Source organism: Octopus bimaculoides, chromosome 5 (genome assembly GCF_046866305.1).
Source record: "Octopus bimaculoides isolate indiv1 chromosome 5, ASM4686630v1, whole genome shotgun sequence".
Lineage (NCBI taxonomy): Eukaryota > Metazoa > Mollusca > Cephalopoda > Octopoda > Octopodidae > Octopus > Octopus bimaculoides.
The window spans coordinates 30706936-30732966 of NC_142932.1; the positions used below are offsets into that span (position 1 = coordinate 30706936).

General features: G+C 37.0%; 2 pseudogenes across 2 annotated transcripts; both read right to left on the bottom strand.

The window, feature by feature from the left end:
- LOC128247814 (caspase-3 pseudogene) lies at positions 1-6677 on the bottom strand (annotated as a pseudogene). Its single transcript, XR_016241867.1, has one exon. The product of XR_016241867.1 is annotated as a caspase-3 pseudogene (transcript).
- Positions 6678-21755: 15078 nt separating this feature from the next.
- LOC106869280 (caspase-3 pseudogene) lies at positions 21756-25624 on the bottom strand (annotated as a pseudogene). The gene has a single exon (XR_016241869.1). The product of XR_016241869.1 is annotated as a caspase-3 pseudogene (transcript).
- Between the last annotated feature and the right edge of the window lie 407 nt (positions 25625-26031).

Sequence of the window (26031 nt, forward strand, 5' to 3'; positions counted from 1 at the left end):
TAACAGGCATTAAATTTATTACCTTTATATATATAATGTATAAGTAAAAAAAAAAAAAAAAAAACTAGAAATAGAACGGAATTTTAAAAATACTTTACTTTCCTTTAATTGTACAGAATAAGTATTTTTATATTTGTTACCTTCAGTTTTATCCGATTTCGATGTTTGTCCATCTTATCAAATATTAAAAATTCAAAGTCAAACAATGAGGAAATAAGAAAAAAATTGAAAATTAAAACAGCTTGTTCCCATAGTCAGTGCATAGTAATAAACAGGTTCGATATTTTATCTTAGTCTTTTCTTATACGTATTGTTTATGTTGTGGGTCTAGAATGGAATGCAATGGATCAATTGTCAGAAATTCTATTGATACGGTCAGCTGTGTGTGTGTGTATGTGTATGCATTAAGTCAGGGGTTTTCAAACTGTGGTCCGCAAGGACAAGACAGGGGGTCCGTGGACAGCAAATACTTTTTATGGGCAATTTGATTTTATATATGTTTTTTAATCGAAATCTTTTAATTGACAATAAACCTATTTGTTAAATACTGTTAAATAAATAAATGTAAAAATATATGTTATTTTAAGCAAATATTTATGCATAAATTTCATAAGCGTTTATAAGGGGGTCTCTAAGGTAAAGCTTGAAATACAAAGGGGTCCGCAAGTCAAAAAGTTTGAAAATCCCTGTATTAAGTGAATACAGGAAGGTCTGAAAGAGTTTGGAAGAAATTGTTTCTCTCTTGTAGTGTGTTTGTTTTGTTTTTTGGAAACATGTTGGGGAACGAATTATTTTATTGTCAAAATTTTTTATAGAATTGATTGGCAGGTTTCTGTTTTTTATTCAGAATATGGTCGGCTGTATGTATACATTGTATTAAATGGATTTAAAGGGGGTCGATTCAATAAAGTTCTTGATCTCCACCGCTTGAACCCTTTGATATATATAGATTCTTAATCCCTTTTCAACTATATATTGATACACTAGACTGTGGCTGGCATTAAGAGAATAGAAGCTTTATTTGTATATTCAAAACATTTTCCATAAACAAATTCAATATGTATATATTTCGTATGTGTATTTCGTGTGCAAGATTCTTGATGTGGATACGTGTGTTGAAAGAAATACAATTAAACCTTGGGAGAGGCATTAAGCCGGTAATAAACACACGCACTGGTTCAGTCCTTTATTAATTTATATAGTTTTTTGTTAAATTATTTCATTGCACTCTTGCAATCTCTTCAGTAACTTGTCTCTCCACTTCCATTTATTTTGAATGTATGATCATACATTCAAAATAAATGGAAGTGGAGAGACAAGTTACTGAAGAGATTGCAAGAGTGCAATGAAATTTACATTCAAAATAAATGGAAGTGGAGAGACAAGTTACTGAAGAGATTGCAAGAGTGCAATGAAATAATTTAACAAAAAACCATATAAATTAATAAAGGACTGAACCAGTGCGTGTGTTTATTACCGGCTTAATGCCTCTCCCAAGGTTTAATTGTATATATATATATATATATACACACACACAGAGTGGGTGTTACGTTCCAAACAGCCCCCTCACGATAAGTGAAAATATGCGAAGTAAAAACAATACTGTATATTTTTTTTAAATTTTTATAATTTGTATATATTTATCTAATATAACAAATGCGGAAACTAATTTCAGTGTGTCACACTTTGACCCCACTCTCTCACTATTCAATAACACTTCTACTGTTGATGATGTTTTTTTTTTGTTTTATTAAAAGTAGTAGTGTTGATGGTGGCAGTGGGAGTAATAACAAGAGAGAAAGAGTGGGTATGTGAGAGAAAGAGGGACTGAACACTGAATTCATTGACCACCACCATATCTGCCATACACACACCATTCAGACTTCTGACGCCACCATCATCACTACTGTCTTTCACATCACTTACTCTCACCGTCATCCCTGACTGCTTCGGCTACCACCACTTCCGTCCTCACCCTTGCATCCACCTCTATCACTACTACAGCTCGTACTGTTACTATCGCTCCATTACCATCACAAAAAAGGCTGAATGGTATGTGTATGGCAGATGTGGTGGCGATGGTATTGCTACTTATCATGCAGCTTTGCAATAAGTTCCAAATTATACCCTTGTTTTGATAAAAATTGTTCATTGCTTGAAAAATATTATTCAGGTTTAATAAAATTTAATGTGTACTCAATGCTTGAAGTGTCATTGTTGGGCCCAAGACCTAATGAAATTTACATATACTAGCCTGGAAACTCTGCGATGTAGTGCAGGTGCGATAGGTGAACTGCGATATGGCGAGTAATTATTGTATTTGTGCATATGTATGTATTGTGTGGTAAGACGCTTGCTTCCTAACCACATGGTTCCGGGTTCAGTCCCACTGTGTGGCACCTTGGGCAAGTGTCTTCTACTACAGCCTCGGGCTGACCAAAGACTTGTGAATGGATTTCGTAGACGGAAACTGAAAGAAGCCTGTCTATTTATATATATTTGTGAGTGTCTGTCTGTTTGTTTCCCCACTATCCCTTGACAACCTATGTTGGTGTGTTTACGTCTCCGTAACTTAGCGATTCTGCAAAAGATATCGACAGAATAAGTACTAGGCTTACAAAGAATAAGTCACGGGGTCGATTTGTTCGACTAGAGGCGGTGCTTCAGCATGGCCACAGTCAAATGAGTGAAACGAAGAAAAGAATATACATCAATTTATTGTTAACTGTACTCAAAGCCAAGGTAGGGCTGAATGATATTCAAAATAATATACAGGGTGTCCACAAAGTCTGGGTACATGGAGATTAACACATACTTTAAGAAATTATTATTTCTTATATTAAACTGTTTATGTTATGATTTTATTTACTCCATGTACCCAGACATTGTGGACACCCTGTACAGTGGCAGACTGGGTCTAAAAATATTGGTTGCCAGGAGACAAAGGGGGCTCACCCACAACTACATTGCTATTTGATTATTTTTGTTTTTTGTTAAAAGTATTCTTTTCAACTGTCTACAAACACAGCCAGGCTAAAATAATTAATGCATTCTTCCAGGAGTAAATAAAAAATTCTTAACTTGAAGGTATGGACCCCCCATATATATATATAACTTTTTATTTAGTCCCTTTCATCTAATTTTTCTTACCTGACCTTCTTCAATATTCTTCCTTTCCCTCACTTCCTTTTCGGCAGAATTCTGGTTTAAGAAACTCATATAACCTTTTTTATTTAGGGGAATTTTCGGAAATGTTTCGTGATATGGGAATACCTACATACATCAATACGTATGCATACATCTTTTTTGTATGTGCGTGTGTATGTGAGTGAGTGAGTGAACATGTGTGTTCTCATGTATGTGTAAGTGGCACTCTCTCTCTCTTATACAAGTCCATTTCATATACACGTTCGTACATCTTTCACTTGAAAACAAAAGTAAATAAATAAAATTTTTTTAAGGAAATTAACGAACAAAACTAGTTGATCCGGATGACAGTTCTGCAAGTCAAAGCGAGAGATCGCCTAAATGGCGGGCGATACGGACGGTGTAAATCTGCCATTTCTTTCTGTTTATAATTTCAAAACAATTTTCCGACAAAAAGGTGTGATTTAAAAGGAGATTCTACTGTTGTTTTTAGCACATCCCACAACTACCTGATACCTTCCTTGTTTCTTTGTCACTCTGACATGTATTGATGTTTTTTAATATATTTCTCCCCATAAACACATTTAATAGAATGACGATGCGGCCAAAGACGGACCATCGCTGGGCGTTAAGCAACAACAACAAAAAAAACTTTTTGCAATTTAAATTCTTACCCCACCCCACTCACCAAGCAAGTGTCTGTATACACCAGCATAGTTAGTGGGGCAGGCGGTCGGCACTTTTAAAGGGCGGGACTTATAGGTCTGCTGTAGGCAATACGTGGTTTTTATGGGGTTCGGGAGCGGCACATACTCCAGCTACGCCAGTGTTTGTATATGTATAAGGAAAACAAAAAATATTTACTATCAGAAAAGTATGCTAGTAAAATAAATGATGTTTTACATGCTTCTCCAATACCTGTGCGATCGATACGGGTTAAGTCTAATTTGAGCATCCGTAAGGATTGGGGGATGGGGGCGAAAATTTTGTTTTTGCATAATTGTGCGAGGTCCAGGGTGTCTGAAAATACCAAAAGGTAAAAAAATTATAACCGGTTAGGCGGGTTACATGGTGTGTTTCGATCCAGAAGCTATAATAGGCCACGCGAATATTTTTAACTTTTTAAATTTGGATTTCAACAATTAGTTTGAAATTATAAACAAACAAATGACAGATTAGGACTCTCTGTATTTTAAACAGATTGAAGCAAAAAAAAAAGAAAATCGAAAAAGAGTGGAAATTTTAGGATTAATGGGGGAAAAGGGTTAAAGAATTTAAAAGACAATCGCATGATAGTATCAATTCAAGCGTGTAGAATACAAATTCACAAAAATTTGCTGAAGATTCCAAAAAATATTTTAAAAAGTTACGAAGAGTTATGGGGTGCTTAAACCAGTACCTCACTGGTTTAATAATGTCCTCATAAATGCTTCAATACGTTACAATACAACCAAAAATATACAACGATTATTTTAATATACAATTTTATTAAGTTATCTGTATACGTTATAATCGTAGAGAAATCGTTTGTCAATAGCCGAAAAATGGGGCTAGTAATTTTCTCCATTATTAAAGTAAAAAAGAAATTAAATGTTTTCAGCAGAATTTAAAACGAAATTGAAAAAAATTCAAGGAGTTTACATACGAAGTAAGTCAGAAGTAGCGCCCAATTCCTGTTTTAGGGTTGGAATATCAAGGAACATTAACAACATGACAGAGTTAATAACTATTGAAGAATTTGCAAGAAGCAACGAACATTTTAGAAAAAAAAAATTAAATAAATAGGTAAATGAGTGGAAACTGAACCGGTGAGTGTGTTAATTAATAAGGTATTAAAACAGAATGACTCCAGACAACAAAACACGACATGATCCACATTTAGTAACTTTCAAAAATAGTCAGTAATGACCTGTAAAGTAACTAAGAAAGGCAATACTTCCCAGAAACTGGGCCCTACTTTTGATTCATCCTTGTATGTATGTATGTATATATATATATATATATATATAATTACTTGTAAAAGTATAATTCTTTAGTTAACATGCTTGCTATGCAAGGAACTTGCTTCATTTTATTCATATGGGAGTGGTTAGTATTAGACTCGTATTCATAGGCAACCTTACGATTTACTGAAATCATTAATCGTTGCAGTTCATGTTGGTCTCCGTCACTTCCTAAAATGTGGGCTAACGACTGAATAAACCACGATCCATTTGTAGAGTTCCTCCAGGAGTAAAATCCAGGGACAGTGGAATAAGCCAGAAGAACGTCTGCCCAAAGTGGTACTTTGTGAGATTTGATATTTTGATGCTTGGCTCTAAAACCGCCAGCATCGTGCATAACTGCACCTCCGTCCAGTTTCGTTCCCCGACAAGCTTGTACGAAGAATAGTTTTGGCTTACCTATTAGACTTGGGCATCTATCAGGAAGCAACGTCTCCACTAATTCGTCTAGTTTTACTTTGCCATCAATACCAAATATCTCGTTATCGTCTTCGCCGTGACTCAATATAACAGAAACGAAACAGTTATGATTCGCATGGTCCAACGCAGATATATCCATAAAGATTTGTTTCATGCTTTTCACTGGTAAATTCTTGCGGTCAATCACCTTAAAATGTAATGACTCTAATGCCTGTTTAATTGCTAATGCATCTCTGTCGGATCCTTGTCGGTTAGACATACCAGTCGATTCGTTGAAGGTTTCATTATTGATTATTAAAGCCAGATTCTCTTTTTTCCGATCCATGTTATATTTGACAACTGCAGATTCGCCAATTCCACCATCAGTTTCCATTTCAACATCTTGAGGTTGTGAATCAAAGTCTCTTTCTGTAAAATATATACCTTCAAAATGTTGTGCATCTGCGAAGTCCATGGTTGATCGGAATGTATGTATAAAATGATAAATGTACAAAAGAGCAGAAATGTGCAGGTGGTAAAACAACAGTGGAACGTTATGACAGTTCACTTAAAATGTCACAGCAGTTGAGGAACGAAAAAGTCAATAGTGCGCGTTTTCCTTTTGTTCAGCCCAGAAATAGCAGTTAAACGAACTCCTTTATGATTCCATGGTAACTAGAGTAATTACAAGCGATTATTCAATAACAGTGTTGACTACGAAAACTTTCACTGTTCGCATCAATTAGGTTAATGACTAAGTTAAGATATGGGATATGAAGAAATGATTCGCAACGAACAACTGTGGTAACAACAAACAATTTACGCACTGTGCAAAACGTCACTTCCGCTCAATTAAAGGCTATTTTACTTCCTTGATCGACCGTTCGTCTTTAACGACAGCGCAATTAGAGAAATTTTCACTGTAAATTCAGTTCTAACAAATGTTCAGCAGGACAAATAACTGTTAAAAAAAAAAAAACAGAGTTAATAAGGATCTCGTTAACATTTTGTCATCCACTTGAAGTTTTTCAACTCTTCTACAAATTTAATAATACAGATATTACAAGCATCATAGTCATGTAATTTTTACTTAATCGAAAAGGTCCGTTGTCATGGAAATCCGCATATGGAACAAAGTCGAAACTTTTACATAGTGTCTCGATCCGCTAGAAATAGCAGCCATACCGTCCTTAAATTTTACACACGCGCAGATACATCTATAATATATATTACAAACACTGGCTTGAAACACGTCTTCGCTATTAATACATACAATAAACATATTTATTGTCGCTGTGAATTTAGGACCCTGTTTCGATGCATCGGTGTTCTAATTAGGAATTAAAATAGAAATAACAAAGCAAAACAAAAAGTCTGCCCGCAACTACGTTATATAACGTGTCGTCTTTTTTTGTTTTTTAGACGAGGTTGCGAACGAGCATCACCGCGAGACAAGTGACATTTTTCGCGTTCAGTTTCCCATAGAAAATATGACTGGTCATGGGAAATATTCCTTTGCTTGGAAACAAGTGAGGGCTGGGTTCAGAAAAATCTGCTTCAACAAATTTCGTCTGACCCATGCAAGCGTAGAAATATGTACATTAAATGAAGATGATGATTTTTCGGTAAATTTTTACCAATTTATCAACTATTTTTGAGTTATGTAGAAAGGCGTGGCTGTGTGGTAAGAAGCGGACTTCCCAACCACTGGTTCCGGGTTCAGTCCCACTGCGTGGCACCTTGGGCAAGTGTCTTTTACTACAGCCTTAGGTCGCCCTTTGTGAGTGGATTTGGTAGACGCAAACTGAAAGAAGCCCGTCGTATATATATTTGCATGTTTGTCTCCCCGCCATCGCTTGACAACTGATGCGTTTATGTCCCTGTAACTTAGCGGTTCGGCAAAAGACTTCGATAGAATAAGTACTATGTTTACAAAGAATAAGTCTTGGGGTCGATTTCTTCAACTAAAAACCCTTTAAGGCGGTGCTCCAGCATGGCCGCAGCCAAATGGCTGAAACAAGTAAAAGAACATTAGTAAATGTGTAAGATACAACAGACACCATGACTGAACATAATTGTCTTTGTTTGATCAAATTTATATGTAAATTTTCTAGTCAAAGTCCATCAGTGAATCCCTAGACTGGACTCCTTTGGTGGGTAACTGTGCAGCAGACGACATCCGCTTTTTGCTCCTAATGTTGGTGCAGCTATCATCTCTCGCAAACCAGGCCACCAAACCGTTAATCAACGAAGTTAGCATTTTGGTTAACGATTTAACTTATAGGAAAGTGGGTTATACATCATTAGATGTATACCTGACTTTCCTATATAAAATTAAGAATTAACGGAACGCTGAACTCCAGACTATCAACACAAACAACATTTATTCAAGGTGGTAATTTATACATCTTTATCTCTTGTTTGTTGTTACAGTTTCTGTGTGTGTGAGCATGGTTGTTGGGACGTTGGTATGTAGATGTAAGCGAGCTGTCGAGCGTAGTTCGATAGATGGAGAGAGACAGCTAAACACGTCCTTGCTCAATCGCTGGCCAGCAACAAAGAGACAGAATGAAGCGGGAAAGCTTGGTTGTTGAATTCCACGCATGCGCACGGCGTTACTACAAACTTATTTTTGAAAATCATTATCAAACATTATAGGCGTAGGAGTGGCTGTGTGGTAAGTAGCTTGCTTACCAACCACATGGTTCCGGGTTCAGTCCCACTGCGTGGCATCTTGGGCAAGTGTCTTCTACTATAGACGGAAACTGAAAGAATCCTGTCGTATATATATATATATATGTGTGTGTGTTTGTCCCCCAATATCACTTGACAACCGATGCTGGTGTGTTTACGTCCCCGTAACTTAGCAGTTCGGCAAAAAAGAGACCGATAGAATAAGTACTAGGCTTACAAAGAATAAGTCCTGGGGTCGATTTGCTCGACTAAAGGCGGTGCTCCAGCACGGCCGCAGTCAAATGACTGAAACAAGTAAAAGAGTAAACTAATTAACTTCCGTTAACTTAAGTCAACTAGAGTTAGCTTCCATTAACTTCAATTCGATCGAAGTTAACGGATTTTAAAGTTTTGACACCTTTTTAAATGTGTTTTTAGAGCAGGTTTTTTTTTTAAATAATAAAAATTAGCGTTAACGGTTTATCGATAACTTTCGTTACATTTTTAAAGAATTAACTGATTGACGGTAATGGAATTTAAATTTATGGTTAACTTTTCGATTAACGGTGCCCACTTTTGGTATCTTGCTATAGAGAAAATACGTGGCTACCCTGCATTTATATAAGGGTAGGTGGAAATATCTATGGTTTTCACTGGAAGTGGTTTCAGAGCAAAGTAAGTATTTATATTCATAAAACTTTTATTTATTGTTCAGGAAAAAAACAAAACAAAAAAAACAACCCTATTTTTACTCTGGAAACCTATTTCTGGCGAAGTAAATGATTTCACTTTCAAGCGGCCCTGGAAACAAAGAAGTGCCTATTATTATATACTATTTCTCTTTCTGGAAATTTAAAGTGTTGTAGACTAGAGAGGAAGGCAGTATACTCTGCTGGATGTGCAACATCAGGGTACATGAACGACAAAGCACACACGTATTGAGAGAAAAGTTAGGCATAAGAGGAATCGGCACTATCACGCTATTAGATGTCAGAAGTGAAAGTAGTCGCTGTCTGTCTGCCTGTCTGCATGCATGCCTGTTGCTGGTCTGTCAGCCTGCTTGCCTGTCTGCCTGCATGCCTGCTGCTGGCCTGTCTGCCTGCTTGCCTGCTGAGCTATCTGTGTGTCCGTCTGTCTGTCTGTCTGCTGGTTTGAGTTGATACTTTGGCTTACTTACTGATATCTATCTACTATGTATCTATCTATCAATTATTAGAAAACACAAATTTAATATAAAAACATATTTCCTGAAATTGCAAATTATTTAAAATATAAAAATATAATTTTCAACAGAGAGAATTTATCAAAATAGAAAACAAATGAAGTTTGAAGTTAAGTTTAAAAATAAATGTGATACTTATGCTCCGTAGATACTTATACTCTGTAATGTTTCAAACGCATGGATATAGGTGTCGAATTTGTTCCAATAACTTCTGGAAGATCTCGTCCTTGAATTCGTAACGCCACATGAATTCTATTAGATGTGTTTGCAGCAAATTCCGGGTTGTCCCATTTTCTCTTTTGTTCTGGTTCTTGGCATGTTTCCATAGGCATTCGATGTGATTTGTTGTGGCAAATGTAACCGGATCAACAAAATTTATTGAATGGTTCACGGTTAAATGTCTATATCCTAGCGTGTTTAGTGTATTATATGAACGCCAGAGGTCAGAAATTATTGTTGTTCCTGGTAAAATCCGCTCTTGTATAATTTCTAAAAGGGTATCAGATGATCGATCTTCTACCGCAACTAAAAAACATCTTCTCGTATCTCTTTCTAACGCACCAAACACCCACTGCGTTTTAACCCGATGGCCAACATTATATTTTCTTCTAACAAACGCACTTTCATCTATCTCTACTATTCGGTTTGGTCCGCCTAACTTAATATTTTGCGCAATATAATACTCTGCACATACATCACGGCAGTAATTCCTCCAATCTGTTACAGCTACATTTGCTATACGACATTCCTGGCCTAAATTCTTAGCTAAATCTCCCTTAGCCCAATAATATAATATATCTATAATCTGCTCGCTTTTCAGTTTGCTATTATCTAGAAATGTTCCCTTTCTAATGGAAATCAGTTTTCTACAAGGCCTTCCACATGACCATATCATGCCATCGGACAAATTGTTTTTGGCCACTTCCCTCATGCTAGCTCCACAAGAGGGACATATTTTTTCAGTATTTAACAATCCGTATGTCTTGAGCCAGTGAATACTAGCTGCTGTTGTTGCGGTGGCGATGGCAATGTCGCGGTGATTAATTCCATTTGCACTGGGATATGTAGAAGTCATCGTGAAAAACCTGCAACTAATTTGTTCTCGTGTAGATTTCAATTTGAATTACGCGCGCTTTTGGGTGGGTATGATGGGTATATGTGATTTATTTTTAAAAAACAATAATGAATAATGCAAAAATACATTTATTCATAAAGTTTTAACTGAACATGGAATGAAATATATTTATTTATAAACTTTAAACTGAACTTCATTTGTTTAAATTCTCGTCCACCTTACCTTCGCTTGTTTAAATTCTACGGAATTCTACGGAATTCTACAAGAATTAAGAATTCTACAAGAATTACCCATCATACCCACCAACGAACACCCAAAAGCGCGCGTAATTCAAATTGAAATCTACACGAGAACAAATTAGTTGCAGGTTTTTCACGATGACTTCTACATATCCCAGTGCAAATGGAATTAATCACCGCGACATTGCCATCGCCACCGCAACAACAGCAGCTAGTATTCACTGGCTCAAGACATACGGATTGTTAAATACTGAAAAAATATGTCCCTCTTGTGGAGCTAGCATGAGGGAAGTGGCCAAAAACAATTTGTCCGATGGCATGATATGGTCATGTGGAAGGCCTTGTAGAAAACTGATTTCCATTAGAAAGGGAACATTTCTAGATAATAGCAAACTGAAAAGCGAGCAGATTATAGATATATTATATTATTGGGCTAAGGGAGATTTAGCTAAGAATTTAGGCCAGGAATGTCGTATAGCAAATGTAGCTGTAACAGATTGGAGGAATTACTGCCGTGATGTATGTGCAGAGTATTATATTGCGCAAAATATTAAGTTAGGCGGACCAAACCGAATAGTAGAGATAGATGAAAGTGCGTTTGTTAGAAGAAAATATAATGTTGGCCATCGGGTTAAAACGCAGTGGGTGTTTGGTGCGTTAGAAAGAGATACGAGAAGATGTTTTTTAGTTGCGGTAGAAGATCGATCATCTGATACCCTTTTAGAAATTATACAAGAGCGGATTTTACCAGGAACAACAATAATTTCTGACCTCTGGCGTTCATATAATACACTAAACACGCTAGGATATAGACATTTAACCGTGAACCATTCAATAAATTTTGTTGATCCGGTTACATTTGCCACAACAAATCACATCGAATGCCTATGGAAACATGCCAAGAACCAGAACAAAAGAGAAAATGGGACAACCCGGAATTTGCTGCAAACACATCTAATAGAATTCATGTGGCGTTACGAATTCAAGGACGAGATCTTCCAGAAGTTATTGGAACAAATTCGACACCTATATCCATGCGTTTGAAACATTACAGAGTATAAGTATCTACGGAGCATAAGTATCACATTTATTTTTAAACTTAACTTCAAACTTCATTTGTTTTCTATTTTGATAAATTCTCTCTGTTGAAAATTATATTTTTATATTTTAAATAATTTGCAATTTCAGGAAATATGTTTTTATATTAAATTTGTGTTTTCTAATAATTGATAGATAGATACATAGTAGATAGATATCAGTAAGTAAGCCAAAGTATCAACTCAAACCAGCAGACAGACAGACAGACGGACACACAGATAGCTCAGCAGGCAAGCAGGCAGACAGGCCAGCAGCAGGCATGCAGGCAGACAGGCAAGCAGGCTGACAGAGCAGCAACAGGCATGCAGGCAGACAGGCAGACAGACAGCGACTACTTTCACTTCTGACATCTAATAGCGTGATAGTGCCGAGGAATCAAACGCAGCTTGCTAGACAGAAGACTATGTTGGTTTGGACATGTGATGCGTATCAATGAAGACAGCTGTATAAAGAAGTACCGGTCACTGAAAATGGTTAGTACTTGTGAAAGAAGGCGACCTAGGAAGGCATAGATGAAGTGGTGAGGACTGTTGGGGCTTATGGGAAGAAATGACAATGGACCGAGGTTGGGAAGCCATGCCTGTATTAAACATATTAAACAAAACTTGTCAAAGGGAAATAACACATGAAAGATAAAAAATATTCTCAAATAACAGAACTTGGTTCAGTTGATGTTTAATCTTCCATGTGTTGCCTTCACATTTATATAATGTTAGTTGTTTTAGTTATTTCCCATATCTCGTAGTAGATTGTATAGTTCTCTATGAAAAATGAGGAATCTTCAACTGTTCCAAATATATTACAGTATTTGTTGATTGTAAACAAACCAGTAAAGTAGATTAAAAATCTGATGAAACAAAAATTGTGGCAGCTACAAGATATTTGAAAGTGGTACCGTATCACTGCACAAGCTTGGATATGTGGTTGAGAAGATTGCTTCCTAACCATGTGATCAGGAGTTCAGTCCCACTGCATGGCACCTTTGGCAGATGTCATCGACTATAGCCTCTGGCTGACCAAAGCTTTCTCAGTGGATTGGGCAGATTGAAACTGGAAGAAGCCCATTATGTGTGTCAATGACTGCCTCTACCACATAGAAATTACCTGTGCTGGTGCCATGTAAAAGCACCCAATACACTCTGTAAAGTGGTTGGCGTTAGGAAGGGCATCCAACCATAGAAACCATGCCAAAACAGATGACTGGCACCTGATGCAACCCTCTGGCTTGCTAGTCCCTGTCTAACTCTTGCCAGCAGGTTAGATGATGATACACACACACACACACATATAATAATAATAATAATATTAGGGATAAAAATCCAAATTTACAGGTAAAAACTCAATTAAATTCAGTTTATTAAAAATTAAAATCAAATTAAGTTTCACTGTATAAAATATAAATATATAATTTTAGGGAAAAGAACCAAGGTTCATGAACTCATCGATGAAAATCCACTGTCACACATAGACAAATTAATAAGTAAAAGCACAATAAATAAGTATAATATAATACAAAGTAAATATCATAAGATAATGATATATATATATATAAGTTTTTGCAAAATATACTCATAATATTTAAAGAAAGATTTTCTTGGAAATTATTAACTCATCATCATCATTTAGCGTCTGTTTTCCATGCTGGCATGGGTTGGATGGTTTGCCAGAAACTTCACAAGGTTCCATTGTCTGTTGGTGCTTGGTTTCTACAGTTAGATGTCCTTCCTAATGCCAACCACTTTACAGAGTGTGTTGGGTGTTTTTTTTATGTGGTACCAGCAACAACCAGTGCTTTTTATACGGCAGTTCTGACCATTATACATGCTATGTGCATTTCAAACACTTGAAAATTCCAAGTCATAGCAGCTTTTTCTATATAGTGTTCTTTGAAGTTGTTTAAAGTTATTTATAATGCATCTAGAAATATTTCTCATATGAAGTTTGTGTCCCAAACTTTCCAAATATCAAATTCATGTTCATTTTGCAAAGGGGAAAACAGAAACCTGCATCCCACAGTACCATACTTAAAACCTGAATAATGCCTCCGACACTATCTTGCATTAACACGTTAACCACTACATATACCACCAGTGGTTCACTGCTTAACTTCACACAACCGCCAGTTACAGGCCATGATGGTTAACATGTTACTGTCCTTCCATCATGTTTGATGGGCTTCTTTCAGTTTCCATCTACGAAATCCACTCACAAGGCTTTGGTCAGCCCGAGGCTATAGTAGAAGACACTTGCCCTAAGTGCCACACAGTGGGACTGAACCCAGAACCATGAGGCTGGTAAGCAAGCTACTTACACACAGCCGCTCCTGCACCTATATATATATATATATATATATATATATATATATATATATGGGCATGACTGTGTGGTTAGGAAGCTTGCTTCCCAGCTACATGGTTTCGGGTTCAGTCCCACCACATGGCACCTTGGGCAAGTGTCTTCTGCTATAGCCTCGGGCCGACCAAAGCTTTGTGATTGAATTTGGTCAGTGGAAGTTACTGCCGCATGTGTATATGTCTGTGTATGTGCTTGTGCCTCTCCGAAAGAGAGAGAGAGAGGGATATATATTACATTTGTTTACAGGAAAGTTTTTGCCTTATGGCAACCACAGTCTGATGGTGCTGACTGGTGAACCAGTTTTTTGGGGTTAAATCGAGCTGTACCGATATAACGTAGAATAGATATAGTAATAATAACAATAGTCTTTGGATGGAATTCATAAACATTTAATGCATCACTACATGCATTCATCCTAGGAATACGGACTGTGATCTTAAGAGACGTGATTTGTGGAAATATGCAGAGTGATAAATTCCATCCAAGGATCATTGTTATTATTTATATATTGAGAGAGAGAGAGAGAAATAGCTATATTGCTGTATCAATAAGACTATTAGATCTTGTCTTATACCACTGGTCACAATGCGCTTCCTTGAGTTGTTGTAGCTTTTGAGTGATGCTACTCTGCTGGCAAGGACAGACCAACATTCCACCTGAACAGAATGCCAGTTCATTTCAGGGTCACCCATTTACAGCAGTGAGGACTGGGGCAACATGAAAGGAAGTATTTTGCTCAAGATAACAGTACACTACTGGTCTGGGGATTGAAACTACAATGTTGCGATCACAAGGGCAACACCCTAGCCACTAGGCTACATGCTTTGACTATATATGTAAGCAAAATCGGAAACACATACACAGGGTATGTCTGTTGTTAGTTCATAGGTTAGCTGTGGTTTTTAGACATAACAGAATATATTCTCTATGTGCCTAGTATAAAAACCATAGACATTGAATGATGTATCTACAATAATCAATATTGCAGTGCAACACAGTCCTCTAGGTTGTCAGATCCTGTAGAACCAACCAACCCATGACAGATGTCAAGCAATGATGATGATGATGAACAAAGTGAAACCGGAAAGTATCAAATTGATTTATTATATTTTTTGTTAAAATCCATATAACGGTTGCATAAAATAGAAACCTTGGTTATTTACCAAGTATATTTGTTTTCAAAATGTTGACCTGAAACACAAAACTGAAATGTCATGACATCATTATCATCATTTTAGCGCCTATTTTCCCATGCTTGTATAGGTTAGACAAGAATATGTTGAGACAGAGTTTTCTGTGGGTAAATGCCAACCCTCACTTATTTCCACATTTTATAATAATCTCCCAGTCTTTTGAACAACAAATAACCTGGACATAGTTACAGAAAGAATTCGTAATCAGTGAGTCGTTGCTTACTACCAACAAACACACATACACATGTGTGTATGTCGGAGTTCTTTCGGTTTCTGTCTACCAAATCCATTCACAAGGTTTTAATCAGCCTGGGATTATAGTATAAATCATTTACACCAGGTGTCACACGTGGTTAGGAAACAAGCTTCTTAACCACACAGCCAAGACTGTGTAACATATTTGATAAAATTGGTCTAATATAAACAAACATGTCACAACAATGAAACATCTGTTCAGAAAGGTGTTGAAAAAAGACTTTCCAAAGTAGCTAACAATAGTGTTATCATCATTATCACCATTTAATGTTCACTTTTTCATGCTTTTAAGGATCAAATAGAATTTGTTGAAGCAGATTCTACAGCTGGATACCTTTTCTGTCCCCAACCCTCACTTGTTCCTAAGTAACGTAACTTTTCCTTCTGGTGGGGCATGTTTTTCACTTTAATCAGAGAATAAACATCGCTTGTATGAAGATTTACAACTATCATGTAATGCCAAGACGAGATTTACTTAAAACACCATCATCATCATCATTTAATGTCTGCTTTCCATGCTGGCATGGGTTGGACGGTTTGACAGCAGCTGGCCAGGACCCATATCTCTTTTGATATGGTTTCTACAGCTGGATGCCTTTCCTAACACCAACCACTTTACAGAATGTAATGAGTGCTTTCATGCAGCACTGGCATGGCTGCATTTGCATGATATCATTATATATATATATATATATATATATATATATATATATATATATATATATATATATATATATATATATGTATGTATATATATATATATATATATATATACATATATATTTTTATTTATTTTAGGGCAGTGAGCTGGCAGATTCGTTAGCACGCTGGGCAAAATGCCTAGCGGTATTTCGTCTGCCATTACGTTCTGAGTTCAAATTCTGCTGAGGTCAACTTTGCCTTTCATCCTTTTGGGGTCGATTAAATAAGTACCAGTTATGCACTGAGATCAATGTAATTGATTTAATCCCTTGTTTGTCCTTTCTATGTTTAGCTCCTCTGATCATGAGTAGGAGTAGTGGGGTGGCATCACAGCTATGTGTTGAGGGGGATTCTTTGTAGTTTGAATAAATATAACAAAAAGCAAAGTTTGATGGAAATATTACCATTTTTTATACTTTCTTGGGGTAAACAAAAAAAGAAATAATAGTTGCTACCCAAGGGCAAAAATTGTGTTATATGATGTTATAGAAACTGAACTCTTTTACAAAAAGGGACATTCGTAGTTAAAACTTTTACTTTGATGTTCAAAAAACAATTTTTTATTATCAGTGCATACCTTTTTGAAGAATACTGCCAAAATAACATTCACATTACATTTTGGATATAGCATTCTACAGAATAAGGCGGTGACCTGGCAGAATCATTACCATGATTCTTTCAGCCTTGATAAATAAGTACCAGTTGAGCATTGGAGATTAATACAATCAATTTATCCCCATTCCCAAAAATGACAGGCCTTATATCAAAATTTGAAACCAGTGTAGTATTCTAGAGAATGAAGCAAAGAGCTGGCAGAATCGTTAGCATGCCAAGCAAAATGCTTAGAGGCATTTCATCTATCTTCACATTCTGCCTTTCTGCATTTTGGGTTCAATAAAATAAGTACCAGTTCAGCCCTGGGGTTGATATAATTGACTTACTCCAAACCCCCAAATTGCTAGCCTTGTGCCAAAATTTGAAACCATATGGTATTCTACAGAAATAAGGCAGCATTTTTACTCCTAACTTTAACATTATATCTTTTCTTTGAGACTCAAACTAATATTTAGAGTTAACATTCCTTGGACTTCTGTTGTCTTTGTATTTGAATTTGTCTGTTATTGCATAGTCACATGGTCCTTCCACATTCATCCAATTAATACCTTGGAGTATTCAATTCTTGGATTATCTTAACCCTTTCGATACCAAACCCAGCTGAAACCACCTCTGGTTCTGTAGTACAAATGTCTTGTTTTCATAAGTTGTTTTCCATCAAACCTTAGTCACAATTTATGTTCCTAACACTAGCTTAATGATAACAAAGTTATTTTACCAAATTCTTTGTTATATTTTTTGTTTTGTTTGTGGCAGATGTTCAGGTGCAATAAAGACTGCAAACAAACAGGAAACAACTTCTATCTCATTCCAGGGTGAAAAACTAGAGGTAGTCGATAGCTTCCGCTATATGGGCGACCAAGTTAGTAGTGGGGGTGGGTGCGCTGAAAGTGTAGCTGCTAGAATAAGAATAGCCTGGGCAAAGTTTAGAGAGCTCTTACCCCTGCTGGCGACAAAGGGACTCTCACTCAGAGTAAAAGGCAGACTGTATGACGCATGCGTACGAACAACCATGCTACATGGCAGTGAAACATGGGCTGTAACTGCTGAGGACATACGTAAGCTCGCAAGGAATGAAGCCAGTATGCTCCGTTGGATGTGTAATGTCAATGTGAATACCCGTCAGAGTGTAAGTATCTTGAGAGAAAAGCTGAACATTAGAAGCATCAGTTGTGGCGTGCAAGAGAGACGATTGCGCTGGTATGGACATGTGGTGAGAATGGAGGAGGATAGCTGCGTGAAAAAGTGCCACACCCTAACAGTTGAGGGAACCCGTGGAAGAGGTAGGCCCAGGAAGACCTGGGCTGAGGTGGTGAGGCAAGACCTTCGTACATTGGGCCTCACCGAGGCGATGACTACGGACCGAGACCTTTGGAAATGGGCTGTGCGTGAGAAGACCCGGCAAGCCAAGTAAGATCGTTGCCAGTGCCCCTGGACTGGTTCTTGTGCGGGTGGCACATGAGATGCACCATTTTGAGCGTGGCCGTTGACTGGCTCCTGTAGGATTTTCGAGCGAGATCGTTGCCAGTGCCCCTGGACTGGCTTGTGCGGGTGGCACATAAAAGACACCATTTCGAGCGTGGCCGTTTTCGTGCGGGTGACACGTAAAAGCACCCACTACACTCTCTGAGTGGTTGGCGTTAGGAAGGGCATCCAGCTGTAGAAACTCTGCCAAATCAGACTGGAGCCTGGTGTTGCCATCCGGTTTCACCAGTCCTCAGTCAAATCGTCCAACCCATGCTAGCATGGAAAGCGGACGTTAAACGATGATGATGATGATGATGATGATTTAGAATTAATTGAAAGAAACACAGAGCATCTTAATAGAAATATGGTTACAAAAGGGTTAACAAATGATTAATTTAACCCTTTTGTTATCAACCTGTCTCTGACTCTGTAGTACAAATGTCTTGTTTTTCATAAGTTGTTTTCCACAAAACCTTAGTCACAATTTGTGTTCCTAACATCAGCTTAATGATAATAAAGTTGTTTTACTAAATTCTTTGTTACCGTAAATCCTCGAGTATAGTCCACCCTTGAGTATAATACGCAGGGGATTTTTAGGGGGCTGTACCTCTGAAAATCCTGAACCTTGTGTATAATACGCACCCCTTCTCTAACTTGAGTCAAGGATGTCTATATAACGTCCTTGGTTTGTAAACGTATATGCGGTAACATCCTTTATAAATTGTATAAATTGTATATATAACATAATGCAAACGTGTAGCTTTTTTGTGTACTTTGTAGAAAATAAAGAAATAACAGTAATAACATCAGTGAAAAATAAATATTAAGTAAATTGCCTTTACATATTTATCACTTAGAAAATTTTGCTTAGAAAATATTTTTCATTTTTAACCTCGTATATAGTACGCACTAGAAATTTTGACCTTTAAATTTTGGGAAAAAACTGCGGATTATACTTGAGGATTTACGGTATATTTAGAATTAATTGAAAGAAACACAGAGCATCCCAACAGAAATATGGTAACAAAAGAGTTAACTAATGATTAATTTAATTCTTTCGATACCAACCTGGTTGAAACTGCTTCTGGCTCTGTAGTACAATTGTCTTGTTTTCATAAGTTCCGAATTATGAATCTTCCACCAAACCTTTGTCACAATTTATGTTTCTGACACTAGCTTAATGATAATAAAGTTATTTTACTAAATTCTTTGTTATGTTTAGAATTAATTGAAAGAAACACAGAGCATCTCAAAATAAATACAATAACAAAAGGGATTACTTCTTGGATTGCATTAAACTGTTGGATTATCTCTTGGAGTATGTTGATCCTTCACCCTTGATTGTGAATCTTTATATACTATACCTGATTATCACGTGAAAGCTTGTGGTCCAGTAGATTAGAAAGTTGGCCTCTTGACCATAATATCATGGACTCAGTTCTTACACTGGGCAGTGTATTGAGTCCTTGAACAAAGTATTTCATTTTACAGTGGTCCACTTTACTTACTTGGCTGAAAATGAGTATCAGCCTAAGCCGCCACCTCCTTGATGAGTCAAATTTGGGAGGGCCACGGAGATATCTATGTCTGATCTTAGGCACCAAAAACAATTAGTAAACCTTGGTACTCACAACCAAGTCACACTTCCTTCCAAGTGATGGTTATATTCTTTTCTACATTATCTACATTTGATGGATATTTGTCCTCACCTTGTTTGTTGTTAACACCGTTTCGGCTGATATACCCTCCAACCTTCATCAGCTGTCTTGGGGAAATTTTGAACCTGGGTTCTCATTCCTAAGGTACTTTTGGATGTTGTTGTTATTATTATTATTATTATTATTCAGGTCACTGCCTAGAATCAAACTTGGAATCTTGGGGTTAGTAGCCTGTGCTCTTAACCACTACGCCATATGGCGTAGTGGTTAAGAGCACAGGCTACTAACCCCAAGATTCCAAGTTTGGTGGTAGCGTCAATCAGATACGACTGCTAAGCCAAGACTGAGCGTAGCAGTGAGGCGCATGCAAGGGCTGGCACAGGCACAAGAAAAATACAACAGTGTTGCCAACAGAAGCACGGACAGTTTCCCTGCATCCCAAGTGCTTTGGAGCCCTTACTTTTGGGATTACCCTCGTATGTATATATATATATATATAATTTTGTTTAAAAGAGTTCCAACACTGTCTGTTTTTTATGTTTTATTTATATTCCTGCAAAACCAATGTGGGATATAGAATATGGAATATACAATATATAATATAATATTCAATATATAATATAAAATAAAAATGGATGGTACAATGAAATAACGTATTGAATGTCTTATTGAATAGATGAAATATTGAGTGTTCAATATAAAGGATTAAATATATAAAGGCGAATACGTATTTTCTATACCTTGCGGTATTTCATCATGGCCGGTATGATATACTTTAACAGTCTGTCATACCGGCCATGATGAAATACCACAAGGTATAGAAAATACGTATTCGCCTTTATATATTTAATCCTTTATATTGAACACTCAATATTTCATCTATTCAATAAGACATATTCTATATATTCAATAAGACATTCAATACTTTATTTAATTGTACCATCTATTTTTATTTTATATTATATATTGTATATTATATTATATATTGTATATTCCATATTCTATATCCCACATTGGTTTTGCAGGAATATAAATAAAACATAAAAAACAGACAGTGTTGGAACTCTTTTAAACAAAATAATATATTCCTCTATACACAATCATACAAAACCCCTTTTTTTGTATTTATTTTTACTCACATATATATATATATATATATATATATATATATATATATATATATATATATACAATATTAGGATAAAGACTTTATAAGAATTTATTAAGTACTTAGTGTGAAAAAACCTCATAAGGAAAAAAACTCCTCATATTTTGCCATAAATATATTTAATTTATAGAATTTATAGAAGGGCATTACTATACAATAATGCCTCACGCTCAGAGCGGCTCCATAAGTCAAATGTAAAAATGTGCTTATTTTGGTAGTTGACTTATGGAGTCCCTCTGAGCGTGAGGCATTATTGTATAGTAATGCCCGTATATAAATTATATATATATATATATATATATATGTAAGAACGACCGTGCGAACTAAAAAAAAAGGAGAAATGGTGACGAATGGAAAAACAGAGGACTCCTTTTATTTAAACGATGTCACATGGTCGAACACAAAATTATATATATCAAAGATGATATACATGATATGTTATGCGACGATAACATAGATGACCAGTAATGAAAGACCACAACCGTATTAGATGAATAACAGAGATATTTATTGTAGCATTAAAGATGTATGTGTATGTGAGAGTGTGAATGCGACATATAAGAACATAATAAAAGACAGGCTGCCGTACAAAGAAAAGTATGTATGTGAGATATTACAGCAGATAGAAAGAGTCAGTAACACGTGAGCATCTATACCAGTTCTTGAGTACACAATAGTATGAGTCTGTATGTGAAAGTAGTTGAGGCTGTGAGTGTGGCAGTGCTGATCACTAGTTGTGATGTTGTGGCTTCCATGCCGGGCCGTGATTCTTGTTATACAGATGTTCGTCGTTCGTCGCTGGCTGAAATCTCTTGTCTGTTTATTTATTGTGGTGAAGCTGAGTCACCTAACAGAATCGAAGAGAGAGATGTGCCGCAGTGGTTTAGTTTGGTGTACATAGTAAGTCGTGTAGACGCTGGTGGTGAAGAGGCTACTTGGTAGTAATTGTGGAATCGTGTTGGTCATGACGATGATGCTGGTTAGTAGTAATCATAGAATCGTGTTGGTCATGACGATGATACTGGTTAGTAGTCGTAGACTCGTGTTGCTGATGTGGCGGCGGCGGTGGTCATCGTTGTACGAAGCTGTTGATGTGTCGCTGGCTGCCGCTGCTGCTGCTGTCGTGTGGTACACGAAACAGATCTCAAAGAGAAACTGAACCGAGACAAATTTGGCCGCCGAGTTAAAGCTGTTTATAACAAACTATCGGCTCCCGAAGGCTTCAGAAAAATACTCTATCACGTGACCTTATTAGGGGACGTGATTGGTCAGTTTGCGTTCTGGCGGGAACGGTTCAAAGAAGTTGCCGCTTCAAATAATAATCAGTCACGTGATGACAAGGGATGGGTTCTCCGCTACGCCCGCGTTTGTTTTTATTTAAATGAGAAGATTGTATGTAATGGCGATAGTAGTTTTGTATCTAATGGCGATAGGTAGTTTCACTACATATATACACACACAACACCTTCATCAAGTGTCATCTGCTGTAGCCTCAGGCCAGCCAAAGCCCTTTAAGCGGATTCAGTAGATGGAAACTGAAAGAGGCCCGTTGTGTGTCATCATCATCATCATCATCATCGTTAAACGATGATGATGATGATGACACACAACGGGCCTCTTTCAGTTTCTATCTACCGAATCCGCTTAAAGGGCTTTGGCTGGCCTGAGGCTACAGCAGATGACACTTGATGAAGGTGTCATGCAAACAAATCAATGGCAGGGGCCCTATTTTCTAAGCCTGATACTTATTTTATCAGTCTCATTAGACAACATGTATGCAATTATCAATTTTATTTTTATGTTACCTGTAATTTAATAATTTTAAAGAAACTGTTCACCAGTAACACAAATTTAGCAAGTGCTCTCAGCAGAAATTAAGCCGAATAAGTACACATTTCAAGTATTTTACACTCATGAATATATATATATATATATATATATATATATATAAAACAAATAGTAAATGAGTATATGCATATATACGTACAGGTATGTGCATACCGACATCCACCTGTATGTATAGGTGCATATCTGGGTACAGGACATTGCAAACAAACGTAGACGAGAACACACGAGCCACATAGAGAACATCTCCTTCATCAGCCACCCACGTTTTAACACCGGCGTTTCGACGAGCTTGGGCAGGACGCATCGCTAAAACGGCTCGTCCCATGGATCGCAGATTAAATTTGTATACGCAAATTAAATCTAGCCATGGAGGAATGTAGTGGCGGACAAAAAACAAGACAGGAAAACAAACAGAAAAGGCTTTACGGCCAGACGAGAAAAATTATGTGTGTAAGAACGCGATGAGGCACGGACCCGAGAGGGACAAAGTGGTGCGTGCGTTGCTTGGCGAAAGCCAAGGAAGGAAAGGATTATTGACCGGAAGCATGTGACCATGCCGGTGTAAAGGGAAGAGAGAGAAACAGAGGGAGGAAGTAGAAGAATAGGTGAGCAACGAGAGGAAAAGAGAAAGAGAGGAAAAACGAGGGGGAAAAAGAGATACGTAGTAGTAACAGAGGAAGAACGAGAGGGGTAAAGCGAGATATATATATATATATATTTATGTATGTATTTTTATTGCTATTTAGTAGAAGAGTAACTCAAGACGGGAAAGTTTCGCGTGTTGGCACTTATAAAACGACAAAACACTCGGACCTTCAGTAACTCTGTTACCTCTACTAAATATTAACAGAAATAGACAGTATTTGGCATTTTCACAGCCTTAGGGCTGAAACTTATAACAAAATAACAAGAGTGTGCGTGTATATGGAAAGAGACAGAAGAGGAAATATTTTACTTGAAAAAGTATAATTCTTTCGTTAACATGCTTACTATGCAAGGAACCTGTTTCATTTTAGTGGAAGTATGCTCATATTCACAGGCAACCTTACGATTTACCAAAATCATTAATTGTTGCAGTTCAAGTCGGTCTCCGTCTTTTTCTAAAATGTGGACTAATGAATGAATAAACCAGGATCCAATCGTATGACGTCTATAGGAGTAAAATCCAGGGACAGTGGAATAAGCCAGAAGCACGTCTGCCCAAAATGGTACTTTGTGAGATTTGACATTTTGATATTCGACTCTAACATCGCCGCAATCGTGCATAATTGCACCACTGTCCCGTTTCTTTCCCCGACAGGCTTGTATGAAGAATAGTTTTGGCTTACCTATTAAACCTGGGCATTTTTCAGGAAGCAACATCTCCACTAAATCGTCAAGTTTTACCTTATCATCAGTGCCATATATCCAGTTATTGTCTTCGCCGTGACTCAATATAACACAAACGAAACAATTATGGTTCCTATGGTCCAACATAGATATATCCAAAAAGATTTGTTTCATGCTTTTCACTGATAAATTCTTGCGGTTAATCACCTTAAAATGCAACGACTCCAATGTCCGTTTAATCGCCGATGCATCTTCATCGGTTCCTTCTCGTCTAGACATTCCTGTCGATTTGTCAAACTTTTCGTTATTTATTATTAAAGCCAGATTCTTTTTATTACGATCCATGTCATATCTGGTATTTACAGATTCGCCACTTTCCTCAACAGACACCATTTCAACATCTTCAGGTTGTGAATCGGGGTTTCTCTCTTTAAAAAATATACCGTCAACACGTCGTGCATCTGTGTAGTCCATGGTTGACTGAAAAGTGTATGAATAAACAGAAACGTGTCAGAATAGCAAACCGCGGAAAACGACGACTTGCGAACAAGGAAACGTCGTTCTGTAACGACACATCACCTCTGTTTAATTCTTCTGTAATTTTGAAAGAAAATAACTTGCAAAGTTATTTTCTCGAAGTTCAAACACATAATGTGTAAAAAAAAAAAAAAAATTTTTTTAAGTAACCAGTTGACAGTATAGGCGCAAGAGTGGCTCTCTGCTAAGAAGCTTGATTTCCACCCACAAGCTTCCGTAAATTAGCGGTTCGACAAAGACACCGATAGAATAAGTACTAGGCTTACAAAAAAATAAGTCCTGGGGTTGATTTGTTCGCCTAAAATGACCGCAGTAAAATGAGTGAAACGAGTAAAAAGTAAAAGAATAAAATAAATGGTCTCAACCTTGTAAATTTTCTTGCAGCTGAATGTTCGGCAACTTCCGTAAACAATTTTTATTTATTTACTTATTTATATATAAATTCATATCCTGTTGTGGACGACATTTGCTTTGAGGAAGATGAGGAAGGCGAAAAAGTGAAGCACATGCTAGCACTCGTGCTCACAGATTCACCCATTCATTGGCTTTCACATCTATGATTTAAATAGGGAAACATACGTTCGCACCATGTATGTGTGTAAGCGTGTTCTGCTTTACTCACACACACATCTTTCATCTATACTTACATACACAAATACATAAGCAAAAATGCTAGTTCTAAAACCTAAGAGATCAACGCAGTAGTTGTACTGACAATTCATATTCGTAGCCACTTTAAGATGACTGACCGTTCGCGCGGACTCTACTGCGATATTTTAACCCCAAGAAGACATCTCTAGCTGGTTAACGAGGCACAACTGCATCCGATAATATTGCGAGCAGTAGAAAGAAGGGGTTCGCTTAGATGCTCGTAATTTTATCAGATGCAGTTGCTCATCGTTAACCAGCTAGAGGAGATACCCCCTTGGGGTTAAAATATCGCAGTAGAGTCCACGCGAACGGTCAGCCTTGTTAAAGTGGCTACGAATATTACTTACAAATACATACACTGTGCAAGTGTGTGTTTCAGGTGTGTGTGTGTATGTTA